The sequence below is a fragment of the Dromiciops gliroides genome, chromosome 1, assembly GCF_019393635.1.
Source record: "Dromiciops gliroides isolate mDroGli1 chromosome 1, mDroGli1.pri, whole genome shotgun sequence".
In the NCBI taxonomy this organism is placed as follows: Eukaryota; Metazoa; Chordata; class Mammalia; order Microbiotheria; family Microbiotheriidae; genus Dromiciops; species Dromiciops gliroides.
This window is the reverse complement of record NC_057861.1, coordinates 1,106,243-1,122,397: the sequence shown is the minus strand read 5'-3', so window position 1 is coordinate 1,122,397 and position 16,155 is coordinate 1,106,243. Positions and strand designations below refer to the sequence as shown.

General features: G+C 44.1%; 2 protein-coding genes across 6 annotated transcripts in view; both read right to left on the bottom strand.

Annotated features, from left to right (window-relative positions):
* LOC122733757 (zinc finger protein 345-like) overlaps positions 1-10,960 on the bottom strand; it is a 29,856-nt gene extending 18,896 nt beyond the window's left edge. The window contains exons 1-2 of one of the 4 annotated variants that reach the window (XM_043974470.1): positions 10,826-10,960; positions 8,523-8,666 (exon numbers count right to left, since the gene is read on the bottom strand). The gene's annotated coding sequence lies outside the window, so the exon portion shown is untranslated. Of the gene's footprint in view, positions 1-8,522; positions 8,667-9,562; positions 9,648-10,053; positions 10,180-10,825 lie in introns of those variants that run through there. The other 3 variants (XM_043974454.1, XM_043974462.1, XM_043974484.1) reach the window with 3 other exon arrangements.
* Positions 1-16,155, bottom strand: part of LOC122733853 (immunoglobulin lambda-1 light chain-like) — a 773,472-nt gene that overhangs the window by 656,852 nt on the left and 100,465 nt on the right. The gene's annotated exons all lie outside the window — the stretch shown is intronic.

Here is a 16,155-nt window from a genome sequence, read left to right as displayed (position 1 = left end):
TGACCTTTCTTGGAAGGCCTCCACCACAAGTTGGCTATGTCACCGTGAGAATTCCTTTTCTATAATTCTGTGACATGACTTAAAGCACTGTAAATTGATCGTGTATAACAGACCAGAACTGAATCCCCATTTCAGCTCCCTAGCCCTTCTACTCTTACTGACACTTGACATGAACCCCCACACAGCAACAATTCTAAAACTTTTCCTCTTTTTTCAAACATTTTTTCTATTTTTAAATTAATCCGTCCTTCCCTTTACCCCATCATTACACACCCCAACACATTTTTTTTTAACCTGAGGGGAGGAGGGAGAGCCAAGATGCCAGAGAAAGGCAGGGAAATGCCTGAGTTCTCCTGAAAGCCCTCCGAATACCTTTAAATAGTGTCTCAAAACAAATTGTGGGGCAGCAAAACCCACAAACAGAGTGAAACAATCTTCTAGCCCAAGAAAACTCAGAAGGTCAGCAGGAATAGTGTGTCGCACTACAGGCCAAACCCCAGCAAAGGGGCAGGAGGTCTTGGGGGCCGCTGAATCAGGGGGGGCAGTGGGAGTGTCCAGACCTCAGTCAGACGACTGCTCGGAAGGAAGATTCCGGGGATCCCTTTGCAGCCAGAGGGGCAGGACTCTTGCATTGCCCATACTTGGACCTGGGACACCGTCCTGGGTCTCAGTCCCAGGGCCAAGAGGAGCACTAACACAACACGGCTGGGCACTACAGGGTAGCTGGGACCCTGGGAACAGTTCCAAAGTGGAAAAAAGTGCTTGTGGCTGCCCAAAGACCACAGGAGAATAGTAAACACACCTCTCCTTAGATCAGAGGACCTCCACAGAACCAAAAATTATCTCTAAAAGCAGCTACACAAAACCCCTGAAGCTTGAGACAGTACTCCCTACACCTGGAAGCAGAGTCTCACTTTATCACAAGAGTTACAAGTCAAGAAACAGGCTGGAAAAATGAGCAAACAACAGAAAAAAATTCTGACTATAGAACATTACTACGGTGACATGAAAAATAAAAATATAAACGCAGAAGGCAACAAAGCCCAAAACGGCTACATCCAAAGCCTCCAAGAAAAATATGAATTGGTCTCAGGCCATGGAAGAGCTCAAAAAGTATTTGAAACATCAAGGAAGAGAGGTGGAAGAAACACTGGGAAGATAAATGAGGGTGATGCGAGAAAATCATGCAAAAAAAGAGTCAACAGCTTGGTAAAGGAGGCACACAAAAAATACTGAAGAAAACAACACCTTAAAAAACAGAATGGGCCAAATAGCAAAAGAGGGACAAAAATCCAATGACAAGAAGAATGCTTTGAAAAGCAGAAATAACCAAATGGAAAAAAAGGTACAAAAAACTTGCTGAAGAAAATAATTCCTTAAAAATTAGAATTGGGCAAGTGGAAGCTAGTGACTTTTTGAGACATTAAGAAGCTATGGGGGGGGGCAGCTAGGGGGAGCAGTGGATAGAGCACCGGCCCTGGAGTCAGGAGTACCTGAGTTCAAATCCGGCCTCAGACACTTAACACACACTTACTAGCTGTGTGACCCTAGGCAAGTCACTTAACCCCAATTGCCTCACTAAAAAAAAAAAAAAAATTAAAAAAAAAAAGAAGCTATAGGGGCAGCTAAGTGGTACAGTGGATAGAGCACTGACTCTGGAATCAGGAGAACCTGAGTTCAAATCCAGACTTAGACACTTGACACTAGCTGTGTGACCCTGGGCAAGTCACAACCCCAAATGTCTCAAAAATGGGGATGGGGGGGGGGGTGTAACGATTGGAATGACGCCACCTGCTGGATACTTACTGTAGAAGAGTTCTGCCCATGAAGCGAAGGTCTTTGAGGGCAAGACCAGGAGTCTTTTCTTTGGCGGGGAGGAAGTGACGCAGACTAGTGGGAGGAGGAAGGAAGAGACTGGCGCTCGCTCTGGGGCTCTTTCCTGAGGACGCTGGCGGAGAAGGGAGCTAGAAATGTGCTCTCCCTTTAATAGATAGGAATCTAGGCCTTTCTCTCTCTCTTTACCAAATTCTTATTCTCCTTAATAAATGCTTAAAAGTCTAACTCTTGCTAAAGCTTGTAATTGATTGGCGACCACTCATTAGATATTTTAGACAGTTTAGCTAGAATTTTAACCCTTAACAGATGGCTGACCACGAAGAGGAAAGCTGAACCTCAGTCTTCTGATCTTTCCGTTGGGTAAGAAATTTCCCCTCCTTCTCCCTTTAACTGCTAAGTACGGGCGTACTGGCTGTGTTTTCCCTTTAAATTTTTTCGAATGGACCTTTTAAACTCCCTAATTACCCTATTTTTGATTTTAGTCTGTTTAACCAGACAAATGGGAGATAAGATCATGTTAATGCTTTGTTTTTGTGGATTTTCTATTTTTCTTTTTATTTTTGTTAAAAGAGCCAGCAACTTACTCACACAAGGAAATATCTCTCCCTCTCCCAACCATGCTTTTTCAGAGAAACCTGAAGAGATTCCCACAGCTTTTCCCAGTTCTAACAGTAATTGTTGCTTTAATTTTGCATGCCTGGAGGCAATGACCCACCCTCTAGAAGCTTTTAATCCCCTAGCACCTGGAGGCAAAGTGGGGGAAGAGGAATCCAGGCCTGAGTTCAAAATCAAGTCTGATTCAAATTGCTCTGGTCCCTCCCCTCCTCTCCAGACCCCACCCTCTACTCCTCCTATGGCCAAGCCCATAGCTTCCCCTTCCTGGGAAGTCCAGAGATCTGATGCGCATGCTCAACTTTTTCTACCTGCATTTGCAGCTTCAGGCTCAGCCCTTCCCCGCCCTGGCTGTGCTTTTGAGACAATCTTAGAAAACCCTTTAAATTCCAGATATGCTCCTTTTGTTCATAATTTTGCTAACCTGCTTTTGTCTTTCATTAGTAATCTTATAAAGCATTTGTATGGTGAAAAGACTGACAGACAATATAGAGGGGTTAAAGAAGAAAAACTTAAGCTGAATAAGAATGACAATCATCAACATAGTTCAAGACTCTGCTTTTGCCATGGAAGGGTATATATTTTACAGAAATGTAGAAGTAAGCAGCAAGGTATTGATATGAGTATTGGGGATTTTAGATATCGGAATCAAGAGTGTTCTGAATTCACTCAGATTATTAATGTCAGTTCAGAGGTTACATAGGATTTCTATGCTATTACATATACATTTTGGAATTAATGGTATAGGTTTATTTTCATAGAGATTTTAATGCTTTTGAGATTGTGTCTTATACTTAGTTTCTAAAACAAGGAGAATATTTGTAAAAGCTTTTTATAGTCATGCGATCAAGTTTATATTTTGTAATACTCTTATTAATATTAAGTTCATATTCATTTAGATTTCCCTAGTTTGAATTTCATTGTCTTTTATTATTCCATGTGTATTTTCTTCTATTCATTCATCTATCTAATTTTGAAACATGGTTTTGATTTCATAATACAATGTTAATTCTAGGAGTATTGTGCTCCCATATTCTGAGTTGTTTGTTTTTGTTATTTTTTTTTCTCAACTGATTATTTGATCAAACTCTTTAAAGCATTTCCCTGGCAAATTGTTTGCCATGGCAAGTGTAAATTGATTCTAGAAGTATTATTTTTGATAAGCATATTCCAAAAAAAAAAAAGAGGGGAACATTTGTAAAAGTTGTCTTTGAGATTGTGTTGTGCTTTAACTTTTATTTAAATATGTTCAGATTTTTCAAAAAAGTAATTGTATACTAAGTAAAAAAAAGGGGTATTATTTGAAATTGTTGCATAATTATATATTGTGTTCTGAGTCAAGATGTATTCACATTTTTTGCAATCATTTATTATCCTCAATTTTTAAATCCATATGAGACTTGGAATTATGGGAACTTATCATTTAAAACATTAATTGCCTTTATTCTGAGTTAACCTGGCTTCTATGCTCCCTCCTATATGCCTGATGCCATGGACATCTTAATCCCATGGATCTGATTAAGTCTGACTCAGTTTCCTCCAATATGTTCGGTGGCATGGACGTATATTCCATCCACCTATTTTAAGCCTGGCATACTGTATGGGCAGTATATATTGCTCAAGTGTGGGAATGCTCATATCCCATCATTTCTCTGTTCTTTTATGGTAACCCCCATAATTATCTCAGGTGTCATGATAAATACAGTGTTGAATTTGGCCTTGATACCTGTTACCAATTATATTAGATTTTCTAATTTCTCATAATGGCATGAGGATAATTAGGCAGATGATGCAAAAAGTGATGAAACAAAGATAAAAATTATTTTTAAAAATTAATATCGCAGCAATTGTCTTCTCAATTACCCTCCATAAAGGGGGACTATAATAATAATATAATTTTAAAGGATGGTTCAATTTTTGTTTTATTATATGTTTCATGTGTAACAACTAAGATTATGAATTCCCTTAGACATGTTTTTGAGAACTTTCATTGTTTGATTTGATTATTGACAAAGCTATTTTAAAGTTGTGTTAAGCTCGATTTTGTAGGAAATTTTCCTGGCTGATTACCAGCATCCACACATCAACCCCTGAAAAGACTTCCATTCCACGACTACACCTAGAGGACATCTGAGAAAAGACTTTCAGAGACTTTAAATGAACAGTTTTGATTTGTTGTTTTTGTTGTTTTTTTTTTTCTCTTTCTGTTATAATATACACCATCTGTAACATGTATTCTCTGCAGAGGCCCTCCCTTTGCAAGACCAATGTCAAAGCGTCGGTTCATGAGGACAAAAAAAAAATCACCCCTCTGGACAAAACTTTCCTCTCTTCCTTTTCTATATTGTTGTTCACATATTATTAGTTAGCAATAGTTATTATATTGTTTTTACTGTTCCGTCAAGGAAACATTTTGTTTCTTGAGGAACAACAGGGGGGACTGTAACGATTGGAATGACGCCACCTGCTGGATACTTACTGTAGAAGAGTTCTGCCCATGAAGCGAAGGTCTTTGAGGGCAAGACCAGGAGTCTTTTCTTTGGCGGGGAGGAAGTGACGCAGACTAGTGGGAGGAGGAAGGAAGAGACTGGCGCTGACTCTGGGGCTCTTTCCTGAGGACGCTGGCGGAGAAGGGAGCTAGAAATGTGCTCTCCCTTTAATAGATAGGAATCTAGGCCTTTCTCTCTCTCTTTACCAAATTCTTATTCTCCTTAATAAATGCTTAAAAGTCTAACTCTTGCTAAAGCTTGTAATTGATTGGCGACCACTCATTAGATATTTTAGACAGTTTAGCTAGAATTTTAACCCTTAACAGGGGGAAGAAGCTATAAAAACCAAAAGAATAGAAGACACTGTGAAATATCTCATTGGAAAAAAAATTGACCTAGAAAATAGACCCAGGAGAGCTAATTTAATAATTATTAGACTACCTGAAAGCCACGATCAAAAAAAAGAGTCTAGACATCATCTTTTAAGAAATTATCAAGGTGACACAGTGGATAGAGCACCGGCCCTGGATTCAGGAGGACCTGAGTTCAAATCTGGCCTCAGACACTTGACACTAGCTGTGTGACCCTGGGCAAGTCACTTAACCCCAATTGCCTCACTAAACATTTTTTTAAATTTTTTTAATTAAAAAAAAAAAGAAATTATCAAGGGAAACTGCCCTGATATTCTAGAACCACTACAAAAGAAATTGAATGAATCCACTGACCCCTCCTGAAAGAGAGCCCAAAATGAAAACTCCCAAGAACATTAGAGCCAAATACCAGAGCACCCAGGCCAAGGAGAAAATACTGCAAGCAGCCAAAAAGAAATAATTCAAATATCGAGGAGACACACAGTCAGAATAACACAAGATTTATCAGTTTCTACCTTAAAAGATCAGAGGGCTTAGAATATGATGTGTCAGAGGGCAAAAGAGCTAAGCATTTACAACCAAAAATCACCTACCCAGCAAATGTAAGTATAATCTTTCAGGGGGGGAAATGAACATTCAATGAAAGTAAGAACTTTCAAGCATTCCTGATGAAAAGCCCTGAGCTGAAAATAAAATCTGACTCAAATATAAGACTCAAGGTTAAAAAGGTAAATAGGAAAGAGAAATAATAAGGGATTTATTTAGGTTAAACCATTTATATTTTTCCATGGGAAAATGACACTTGTAACTCCTAAAAACTTTCTCTTTATTAGGGCAGTTAAAAGGAATATACATAGACAGAGGGTATGGGATGATTATCTAAAAAAATTAAATAAAATTAAGGGATGAGAAAGTAATGTACTGGGAGAAGGGGAAAGGGATAGAGAGAATGGGGTAAATCATCTGACATCATAAAAGGCACAAAAGAACTTTTACAATAAAAGGGATTATAGAGGAAATGAGGGTTGGGGAGAGCACATGAAACTCACTCTCACTGGTATTGGTTCAGAGAGGGAATAATATACATACTCAATTGGGTATAGAAATCTTTTTTACCATATAGGAAAGTAGGTGGGGAAGAGAATAAGGTAAGGTGGGGCTGATATAGAAAGAAGGGCAGACTGGGGGAGGTAAAAGTGAGAAGCAAAACATTTTTAAGAATGTATAGGCTAGGGGCAGCTAGATGGCACAGTGGTTAAAGCACCGGCCCTGGATTCAAGAGTACCTGAGTTCAAATCCGGCCTCAGACACTTGACACTTACTAGCTGTGTGACCCTGGGCAAATCACTTAACCCCAATTGCCTCACTTAAAAAAAAAAAAAAAGAATGTATAGGCTAGGGGCGGCTAGGTGGTACAGTAGATAAAGCACCGGCCCTGGAGTCAGGAGTACCTGAGTTCAAATCTGGCCTCAGACACTTAACACTTACTAGCTGTGTGACCCTGGGCAAGTCACTTAACCCCAATTGCCTCACTAAAAAACAAAAATAAAATTAAAAAAAAAAAAAAGAATGTATAGGCTAGGTGGCACAGTGGATAGAGCACCGGCCCTGGAGTCAGGAGTACCTGAGTTTAAATCTGGCCTCAGACACTTAACACACACTTACTAGCTGTGTGACCCTGGGCAAGTCACTTAACCCCAATTGCCTCACTTTAAAAAAAAAAAAGAATGTATAGGACAGGGGCAGCTAGGTGGCACAGTGGATAGAGCACCGGCCCTGGAGTCAGGAGTACCTGAGTTCAAATCCAGCCTCACTTAACACTTACTAGCTGTGTGACCCTGGGCAAGTCACTTAACCCCAACTGCCTCATTTAAAAAAAAATGTATAGGACAAAAAGAGAGAGATAGTAGGATAAAGAGGGGGGAAAATAGGATGGAGGCAAATATATAGTACTTATAACTGAAAAAAATTACAGCAAGTTTCTCTAATAAAGACTTCATTTTTCAAATATATAGAGAATTGAGTCAACTTTAAAGAAATGAGTCATTCCTCAATTGATAAACAGAAGATATGAACAAGTAGTTTTCAGATTAAATAATCAAAACTATCTATAGTTATGTGAAAAAATGCTCTAAATCACTACTGATTAGAGAAATTCAAATTTTAAAACTCTGAGCTACCACTCCACATCTATCAGATTGGCAAAAATGACAAATGTTGTATGGGATGTAGGAAAATTGAGATACAAATGCACTGTTAGTGAAGTTGCATACTGATTTAAACATCCTGTAGAGCAATTTGGAACTATGCTCCAAGAGCTATAAAACCATACATGCCCTTTGATCCAGCATTACCACTACTAGGTCTGTATCCCAAAGAGAGGAAAAAAAAATGTACAAAAATATTTATAGCAGCTTTTTTTTTGTTTTGGCAAAGAAATGCACATCAATTGGGGAATGGCTGAAAAGTTGTATATGACTGTGATGGAATATTGTTTTCCTATGAGAAATGAAAGCAGACTGCTCTCAGAAAAACCTGGAAAGACTAATATGGACTAATGCAAATGAAATGAGCAGAACCAGAACACTGTATAACAGAATAGCAATAGTGTACAATGATCAACTGTGAATGATTTGGCTATTCTCAACAGTTGTTGTTCATTCTCCAAGAGGACCATGACATTGAGGTGATATCATGACTTCACTGCACTGGACTGAAGTGAGGTGAGGCTGTGCAAGGTCACCAGTCTCACTTTCTCCTCCATAGCCATCTGGGTCCAGTGGCAAGATACACATCAGGAGGACTGGAGATGGGCCCCAGGGTTTAAGGCAATTGGAGTTAAGTGATTTGCTCAGGGTCACATAGCTAGGAAAGTGTCTGAGGTCAGATGCAAAAATGTATGTCTCCTTCATTTTAAGTTCACTTCTCTGTCAGGAGATGAGGTGTAAAACTTCTTTTCAAGACCATAACAGTAACTTCTTTTCACCCATTAATTCAAAACAAACAAAACACACACACACACACACACACACACACACACACACACATACCCCAAAACCAAAACAAAACACAAGCAAAACACTTAACAGGTCACATCTCCAAAACTGACAGGAATTAGACCAATCAATGGTACTTGAACAGGAGTCTCCTCTACAATATTCCCAATAAATATCCATCTAGTCCTCTCTGAAAACATCCAATGAAGAAGCACTACCTGTAGGAGGTGGCCCATTCCACTTCTGCAGAGATCTCATAACTAGGAAACTTTTCCTTGTATCAAGGCTAAAGATGTCACTTGGGAGCTTCACTCCTAGTGTTTCCAACACTGCCAGGTGTCCTAGTGGATGGAGTGCTGGGCCTGAAGTCAGAAAAATCTATTTTCAGATCTGGCTTAAAATAGTTACTAGACTGTGGACAAATCACTTAAGCTCTTTGCCTACTGAGTGTCTGAGGATGAATTTGAACTCAGGTCTTCCTTACTCCAGGCTCAAAGCTCCATGCGCTGTACCACCTAGCTGCCTTCTAACAGCAGCAGCAGCAGTACTGTGGGTGGATTCCGCCTAGGCCCTAGAGGCAGTTCTATTTGTCTTCTGCCTCCATAGAATTCAGCCTACTTTCACAGAAGATGGAGGTAATCCAGCATGAGAGCCTTTAACTTCCATCCTCTATGCCTCAAAATTTCAGACCATCAACACAATTCTCTCCTCTCTACCTCCTGAGAAAGATCTCTCTATTCCTTACTTAAACTAATCCCTCTATCTGTACATATTCAATGCTGCCCCATTTCATTACCACCCACTCTCTCCTCAATCCCTAGGAATCTATTTAAACACCCCATTAGTGTCTCCCATTTTCCTAAAACTTCCCTGTCAAAAGCAAAGGTCACCAAATTACCTCTTCATCACCAAATCTGTCTTTTGAAAAGCCCCTGACATCTTCCAGTGTTTGACAAGGATGGAGACCATCCCCTCTTTCCATATATCTGCTTTCTCTGGAATCACAATTCACCAAGTTCTCTCCCTAGGTCCGGTCCCTGCCTCTCGACTCCTTTATACCATCTTTCCCACTCCTCTCCATGGGTGTACCCCAAAGCTCTCTCTTGGCTGGCTCTCTGCTCTTCCTACATTCTTCCCATGCCAACTACATCATCAACAAGTCAGTTCCTCAGTCAGCAACAACTACAGCCCCTTCCCTCAACCCGCAGGACACTCCCCTGCATAGAGTGTTCTGCAAAACTGAGACACATAACAACACCTTTTCAGCATTATCTCGCGTTACGGCTCCAATCCAAAGTGCCCACCACTAGGCAACGGCAGCCCCTTCCTGAAGCCGTCCCGCGTGGGCTGCTTTCGGGCTCCGCGTGCATTTGAGACAAGGGTCTTCCCCGACTGCAGGAGAGCAGGGCCAATGGCTTGTCTAAATTCCGGCCCTCCCTCTCAGCCGCACTCTCTACGGAGCAGGCACGACGCCCCCTTTACTCGGCGGAATTGCTCCAGCCGGCGGGCGACCCCTCACAGCGAGGGGCTGGGACGGGGCCTTGACCTTGGCTTCCCGGTGGAAGCGGCAGGTTAGGACCCCAAAGGAAATGGGGTACGGTCGTGAGGCCAGTGTCTGGGCCATCGGGTGAGGAGCCGCCCCAGGGTCGGGCTGGAAATGACCCTCAGAGCCCAAGGAAAGCCACTGAGGAACGGGAAACGGGGGAGCCACCGGGACGTGGGCTCCCCTCCCACACGGGCACCACCGACCTCACGCACGAGGAAACCGAGGCAGACGGAGATCAATCCCCGCGGGTTCCCGATGGGGGCCTCAGGGCGTGACGTCCGCCCCTCGAAGGCTCGGGGGACCGGCAGGGGGTGCGACAGCAAGAGGGGGACAGCCGACAGCCCTTCGGTATTCCCGGGGGGGGGGGGGTGGATCAAGCACATCCAGGATCCACGCCGCCCCTGAACGCCTCCACTCGTGACCTCACGTGGCCGTGCTACACGCCGGGCACTACCAGCAAAAGGGGGGGGGGGGCGCCTCCAGGAGACAGACGAAACTAGCCGGAAGCGGGAGGCGGGCGGGGGTCCCGGCCCCTCCGATGCTTTCTATCTGGTCAAATGGAACGGGGAAGGGGGCTCCCCGGGGGCCAACCCGAAAACCTGGGGGGGCGGGGCTCTCGTTGGGGGCACCTGGGGTGAGATACTCGTGCAGGTGAAAGTTCATGGTGAAGTGTAAGATCGAAGACGAGCCCGGGGCAGGCTGGGGGGCGACCCGAGGCGCAGGAGAGAGAAGAAAAAGGGGAGAAGTGGGGGAGGGAAAGGAGGCCCCCATCTCCTCCCCAGCCCCCCCCCCCGCTGCGCCGCGCCGCGCAAGCGCACTGGCACCGGGCGGGTGGGGGAGGGGAGGGGACTGGGCCCGGCCGCTCCTCCGCGCCTGACCTGGGCCCGGCTCCCGCCCCGCCCCGCTCCCTTCCCCGGCCCCGGCCTCGCGGCGGCAGTGGCACCGCCTCAGCCCGGCCCCGCTCCCAGGACTCACCAGCCGAGCGGCGGCGCCTCGGGCCCGGACGGAGCCAGCTCCTCTGCGGGGACGGCTATGGGGGAGCTCCGGAGCCAAGCACCGCGAGAGCGGGATCGGGCACAGGAGCGTGCGAGCCAGGCCGGGGGCGCGCGCCTCCGCGAGGCCACGCCCCCTAGCGCTGAACAGGCCGCGCGAGCGCGAGCGCGCGGCCCCGCCCCTCGGCTGGCGGCGGGGGGAGGCGCTGCCTCCTCCTCCCCGCCTCCAGTGAATGATCTAGGGAAATATGAGGAGACAATGGCAAAGAACATGGAGAAATCAAGATCTCTTCATTAGGCATTTCTTCTTCTGCGTCTGGTGAGGATTGTGTGTGAATGGAAATCCATCAGTCGATAGACACGTATTAAGCACCTACTATGTATCAGGCACTGTTCTAAGAGCTGGGGATACAAAAAGAGGCAAAAGACACTCCCTGTCCTCAGGAAACTCACGATCTAAGGGGGGTGGGGATGGGGGGAATAAAAGACCATACAAATACATCCAAAGCAAGTTAAGTACAAGATAAATACGAAATAATTAACCGAGGGAAGACAACAGAGTTAAAATAATTTGGGGGGTTGTTGAGGGGAAAAGAAGCAGCACCTACTAGGCAAGCTTCAATCTGGTCCACACACCTTAAGAGCTCTGAGGAAAACTCCCGGTCCAAAATTAGAAGTGCTTCCTCATAATTGGTCATCAAAGCTGTTGTTGGGAATGACAGACCTTCCTTCTTCCTATTTCCCACTCACTCACCTGGAAGGTGCTTCTTGGGACTTCTCCCTCTGACAGCCACGGTGTTTCTCTTTTCTCCAACTAACAGATCACATCTGATTTGGGAACCCTTTCTTGGAGATCAGGGGAGTGGTCCATGGGGTGTGTTAGATCTTCAAAAGAAAAAAAAAAGATTTCATTTGACCCATTGCCTGCTAGAGGATGAGAATGTTTTAAGTCTTAATGTATCTGCACTGAGAATTTTGGACCTAAGGGAACAGTCAGAGCTGAACACAATGTCTTTGACCATGATTCACATGTACAAAGATTCTTTCACCTAGGAAGAGGATCCTGATTCTTAGCCACAAAAATATGGGCAGGCTGTGGTTTCTGTATCCCACCTAGTAAGTAGCCAGCATTGATGAAGGTTGTTTCACTCCTAATGCAGGTTATAACCCATCCGTGCAGTTTTATCTCACCCCACACATTTCATTTGACAGAAAAACTTATTTTGGCTGTACAGATTTTTTTTTTAACTTCTCAGAAATCTGAAGAAAAGTTGGGAGGAGGGGCTTATGACCAAAGGGTGAAGGGCAGCACATGGAGCTAACCAACTCATTCCAATCTAACTCTGCTCCGCACCCTGAGCTTGCCTATAGTCCCTTCCACTAGAGTTCCAAACTGTCAGCTTCTAGCAAACTCAGAAGTCTGACAGGGGTAAGAAGGCAGTTCCCTCCTGTTGTCTTGAAATCAAGATGGGGAACTCCCAAACTGCATCTTTCCCTGCTCCTGCCCTCCCCCAAAACATGTGAATCATGAAAAACCTCACAGAGATCGACATTTCACAGGAACAAAGGGGGAAAAATTAAAGGGGGGAGGGAAGGAAAGGGGACCTCCCCCCAAGACGCTGCCAGAATTCAAAGCAGAGGGAAGCAGCTGGGAATCCCTATCCCCTGTGGCTCTTTTAGGAAAATAGAGGATGCAAGAGTTGGGGTGCGATGTGATTCCCCCAGAAGGAACTACGGAAACCTGGAGGAGCGACGGCAGACAGGTGGAGGGCTGGGTGTCTCTCTTCCGCTCTCTTTATAACCACTGGTGACCCACTGGATCCCCATTCACCCCTCTTGCGCTGGTCCCGCTTAGAGGGCCGCGGTGCTCATCAAGGGAGCAGCTAAGGAGACTGGAATCCTTAAAGAGATCACCCAGGGCTTCCTGCAGTTTCGGGATCTCCTCTTCCCAGGAGTTGTCTTCTCAGGACTGGCAGGTTTGGGGACCGGGCTTGTCTGAGGAGGGAGAAAAGGAGATGGAAGATGTAGAAGAACTCCAAGAACATAGTTTCGACCTGGATAGGGGCGGCTCCTAAGGTGCCTTTCTTTAAAAGCCTCCTTGGGGGCGGGGCACGGACTAAGGACCCTTTTCACTGTCACTTTGGGTACACTCGGGAGGCAAGTCCGGGTCAACTCTTGTCCATTGGCTACCAAAACTCCTCCATGGGAGATTAGGGGAGGGGGAGCACCCAAGATGACTCAGAATGAGAAAGCAGTTACTAAGTAATTACTATATACCAATTGTTGGGCATACGGACTGAAAATCTAAATGGAACCTGATCTCAAGGAGCTCACATTCTAATGCAGGAGATAATAAGTATAATAATAGCTATAAGTAATAATAGATAAATAATAACTAATTATAACAGCTATAATTATGGCTATGATTATATCTATTTTTAATAATAGCTATTTATGTAGTGCCTTAGGGCTTGAAAAGCTTTTTATATGTCACTTCGTTTAATACAACAAGGCTGTGAAATAGCTGCTATACAGCTCTTTTTGTGGTGACTAAGAATTGGAAATCAAAGGAATACCCATCCATTGGGGAATGGCTAAAAAGGCTGCTGTATCTGTTGGTGATGGAATGTGATTGTGCTACAAGAAATGACAAACAGCATGATTTCAAAAATGCCTGGAAAGACTTATATGAACTGATGTGTAATGAAGTGAGCAGAACCAAGAGAATGTTGTCCACAGAAACAGCAATATTGTTTGATGAAGGACTGGCAATGACTTAACTATTCTTAGCAATACAATGATCCAAGAAAGTCCTAAAGGACTATTGATGAAACATACTATCCATCTCCAAAGAAAGAATCAATATTGATGGAACCCAGACTGCAGCGTGTGCTATTGTTGACTTTCTTTCATTTTTTTATTGAGTTTTCTTATACAAAATTACTAATATGATAATGTTTTGCCTAATTGCACATGTAGAACCCATATCTGACTGCTTACTGACTCAGGGAGGGGTGAGGGGAGGGAGGAAAGGAGGAATACAATGTGGAACTCAAACCTCTAAATAAAAATGCTTATTCTTTAAAAAATAATAGCTGCTATGACCCCCATTTTACAGATGAGGAAACTGAGTCACAGAGAATTTGTAACTTACCCATTGGTACACAGCTAGTATGTGTCTAAGACAAACTTCAAACTCAGGTCTTCCTGACTTGAAATTCTTCACACTATTCTAACTACCTGCCTACAACACATATAAGAGTTAGTTCACAATGGAGAGTCCAGAGGCAGGGTAGATAGGAAAACCTGGAAGTACTAAGGGTACAATAAGAAAGCTGTTGGTAGTGCATTTCCTTTAATGCTATTTCCTCTGTAAAACCATACCCATTTCTGCCAATGAGCCATTTGTCAGTGCCAAGGATTTTGGTGTCAAGAACTTTCTTTAGTGGCTGATAAGGAGATTGGAGCTGCACCAACTGCAGAAAGCCTGGATAGGCCTCTTCAAGGTATTACTCCCATGGACAATGGACAATCAAATGAAATAATATTTTAAAATTACTTAGCAGAGTGCCTGGCACATAGTAGGTGCTTAATAAATGTTCTTCCCTTCTCTTCCCCAAAACTGGAAGCTAGGATGGTGGCCTGAAGAACCCTTTTTGGTGGTCAAAGTAATGGTGTTGGTTTAGACCATAGGCTTAAAAACTTCCTCTATATATCCTGACATTATATGAAAGGATATGAGTTGTCTATCAGCTATCCTGGCACCCACCCCTCTCTTTTGGCAGGGGTGGGGGAAGAGGGTGGCCTTAGCCAAGAGAATGGCCTTAGCTATGTGGAAATATTTTTACTAACTGGGGGGCCTAATCTACCTGGGGGGATAATCTGGGGACTTTTGACTGTCTATCTGACTGCTATTAATTTAATATGGGCCATTTAAAAATTTCTCCACACTGCTCCCAAATTGATAAGCAAATGATTAAGAAGCCTCTTAATTAGATAATCAAAGAAGAATTTATTTATAAAAATCAATGTAAAAGATAAGGGTTAAGAAATGCAAATTATACGACCTGTCTGCTTTTAATATAAGGGCAGTTGCCGCCTCTTGCCTTAGGTTATGCTCCAGCTTTCTCCAACTTTCACTCTTTTTCTCCTTCACTCCAGCTTTGCTTTCACTGCTCAGCTCCTTTCTTTTAACTCCAAGCCCCCTTCACTTCGTTGACCCCCTGAAAAGCTCCTTAGTGTCCTCACCTCTGTTGCCAACCCCGGGTGTCTCTAGCATCTCTGTATCATAGCCCTTCCTCACTTTCTCCTTTGTGCTGACTGCACCCCTCAGTGTCTTCTCTCTCACTTTCTCTATCCTCCGGAGTCCTTCTCTGGTCCTCCCTTCGAAAAGCCCCCACTGAATAGCCCCCTGCTTCACTCTTTAATTTCTCTCTCACTACCGTAGTGATGAACCCCTGAAAAGCCCCTTCCTCTATCTGTCTTAATCTTCCAGCCTCCCTGCATCCCCCTCTTCACTGTCTCGCTAGCTCCCCCTGTATATATGTTCCTTCTCTCCCCTCAAACCTCGGGCTCCCTGCGCCCCTGCACATGCCAAGCTAATTTGCCAGCCACACTAGTGCTGTGGCTGGGGGCTCGAGGGGCCCGTGACCCTGCTGCGCACCTGGGACCTCCGCACGAGCTGCTCTAGAAACCGGCCTGCATGAGCCTGGGATCTCTGGGGTAAATTCCCCCCCAGGGCAGAGGGAGCTGGGGCTTTTTCCTCCAGCTGTCTGACCTGGCATCTCATAAAGCCCATGGGGATTTTTGGCTCAGCTGAAGCAGAGGGGGAGGGGCACCAGCCCCTCTTACACAGAAAAAAACCCCTGAGGGCCTAAGGCTTTTTAATCTCAGCCCAAAAGCAGGGTCCCCAAATCAAAATAAATTTCCACAGCTATATTGTTATACCTCATTTTTGCTATATCACTACTCTTCTCTGGGCCATAGATCTCTGGTTCCTTCTTTTATTTTTCTTTTCCTGTTTGACTTCTTTGGTAATATGATAGAAGCCATGGGCTCCCACTATATGCCTCTCCATTAGTTTTTGGGCTGACCCTCAAATATCTGCAAAGTACATACCCCTTTTGTAAAAGTTACATAGTGTTAAATAGTTAAATGGACTTTGGGTGCTAGTTACTGGCCACCTGGAATAGGAGGAATACAGCCAGTCTTATGATAGGGAGAAAAGATACCCCAAAATCTTTGAGGGTGTCATGGAACACTGAGGGGACAGATGTAGCCTGCTTGGCCCAAAGAGACTAGAGCCAGAGAGCC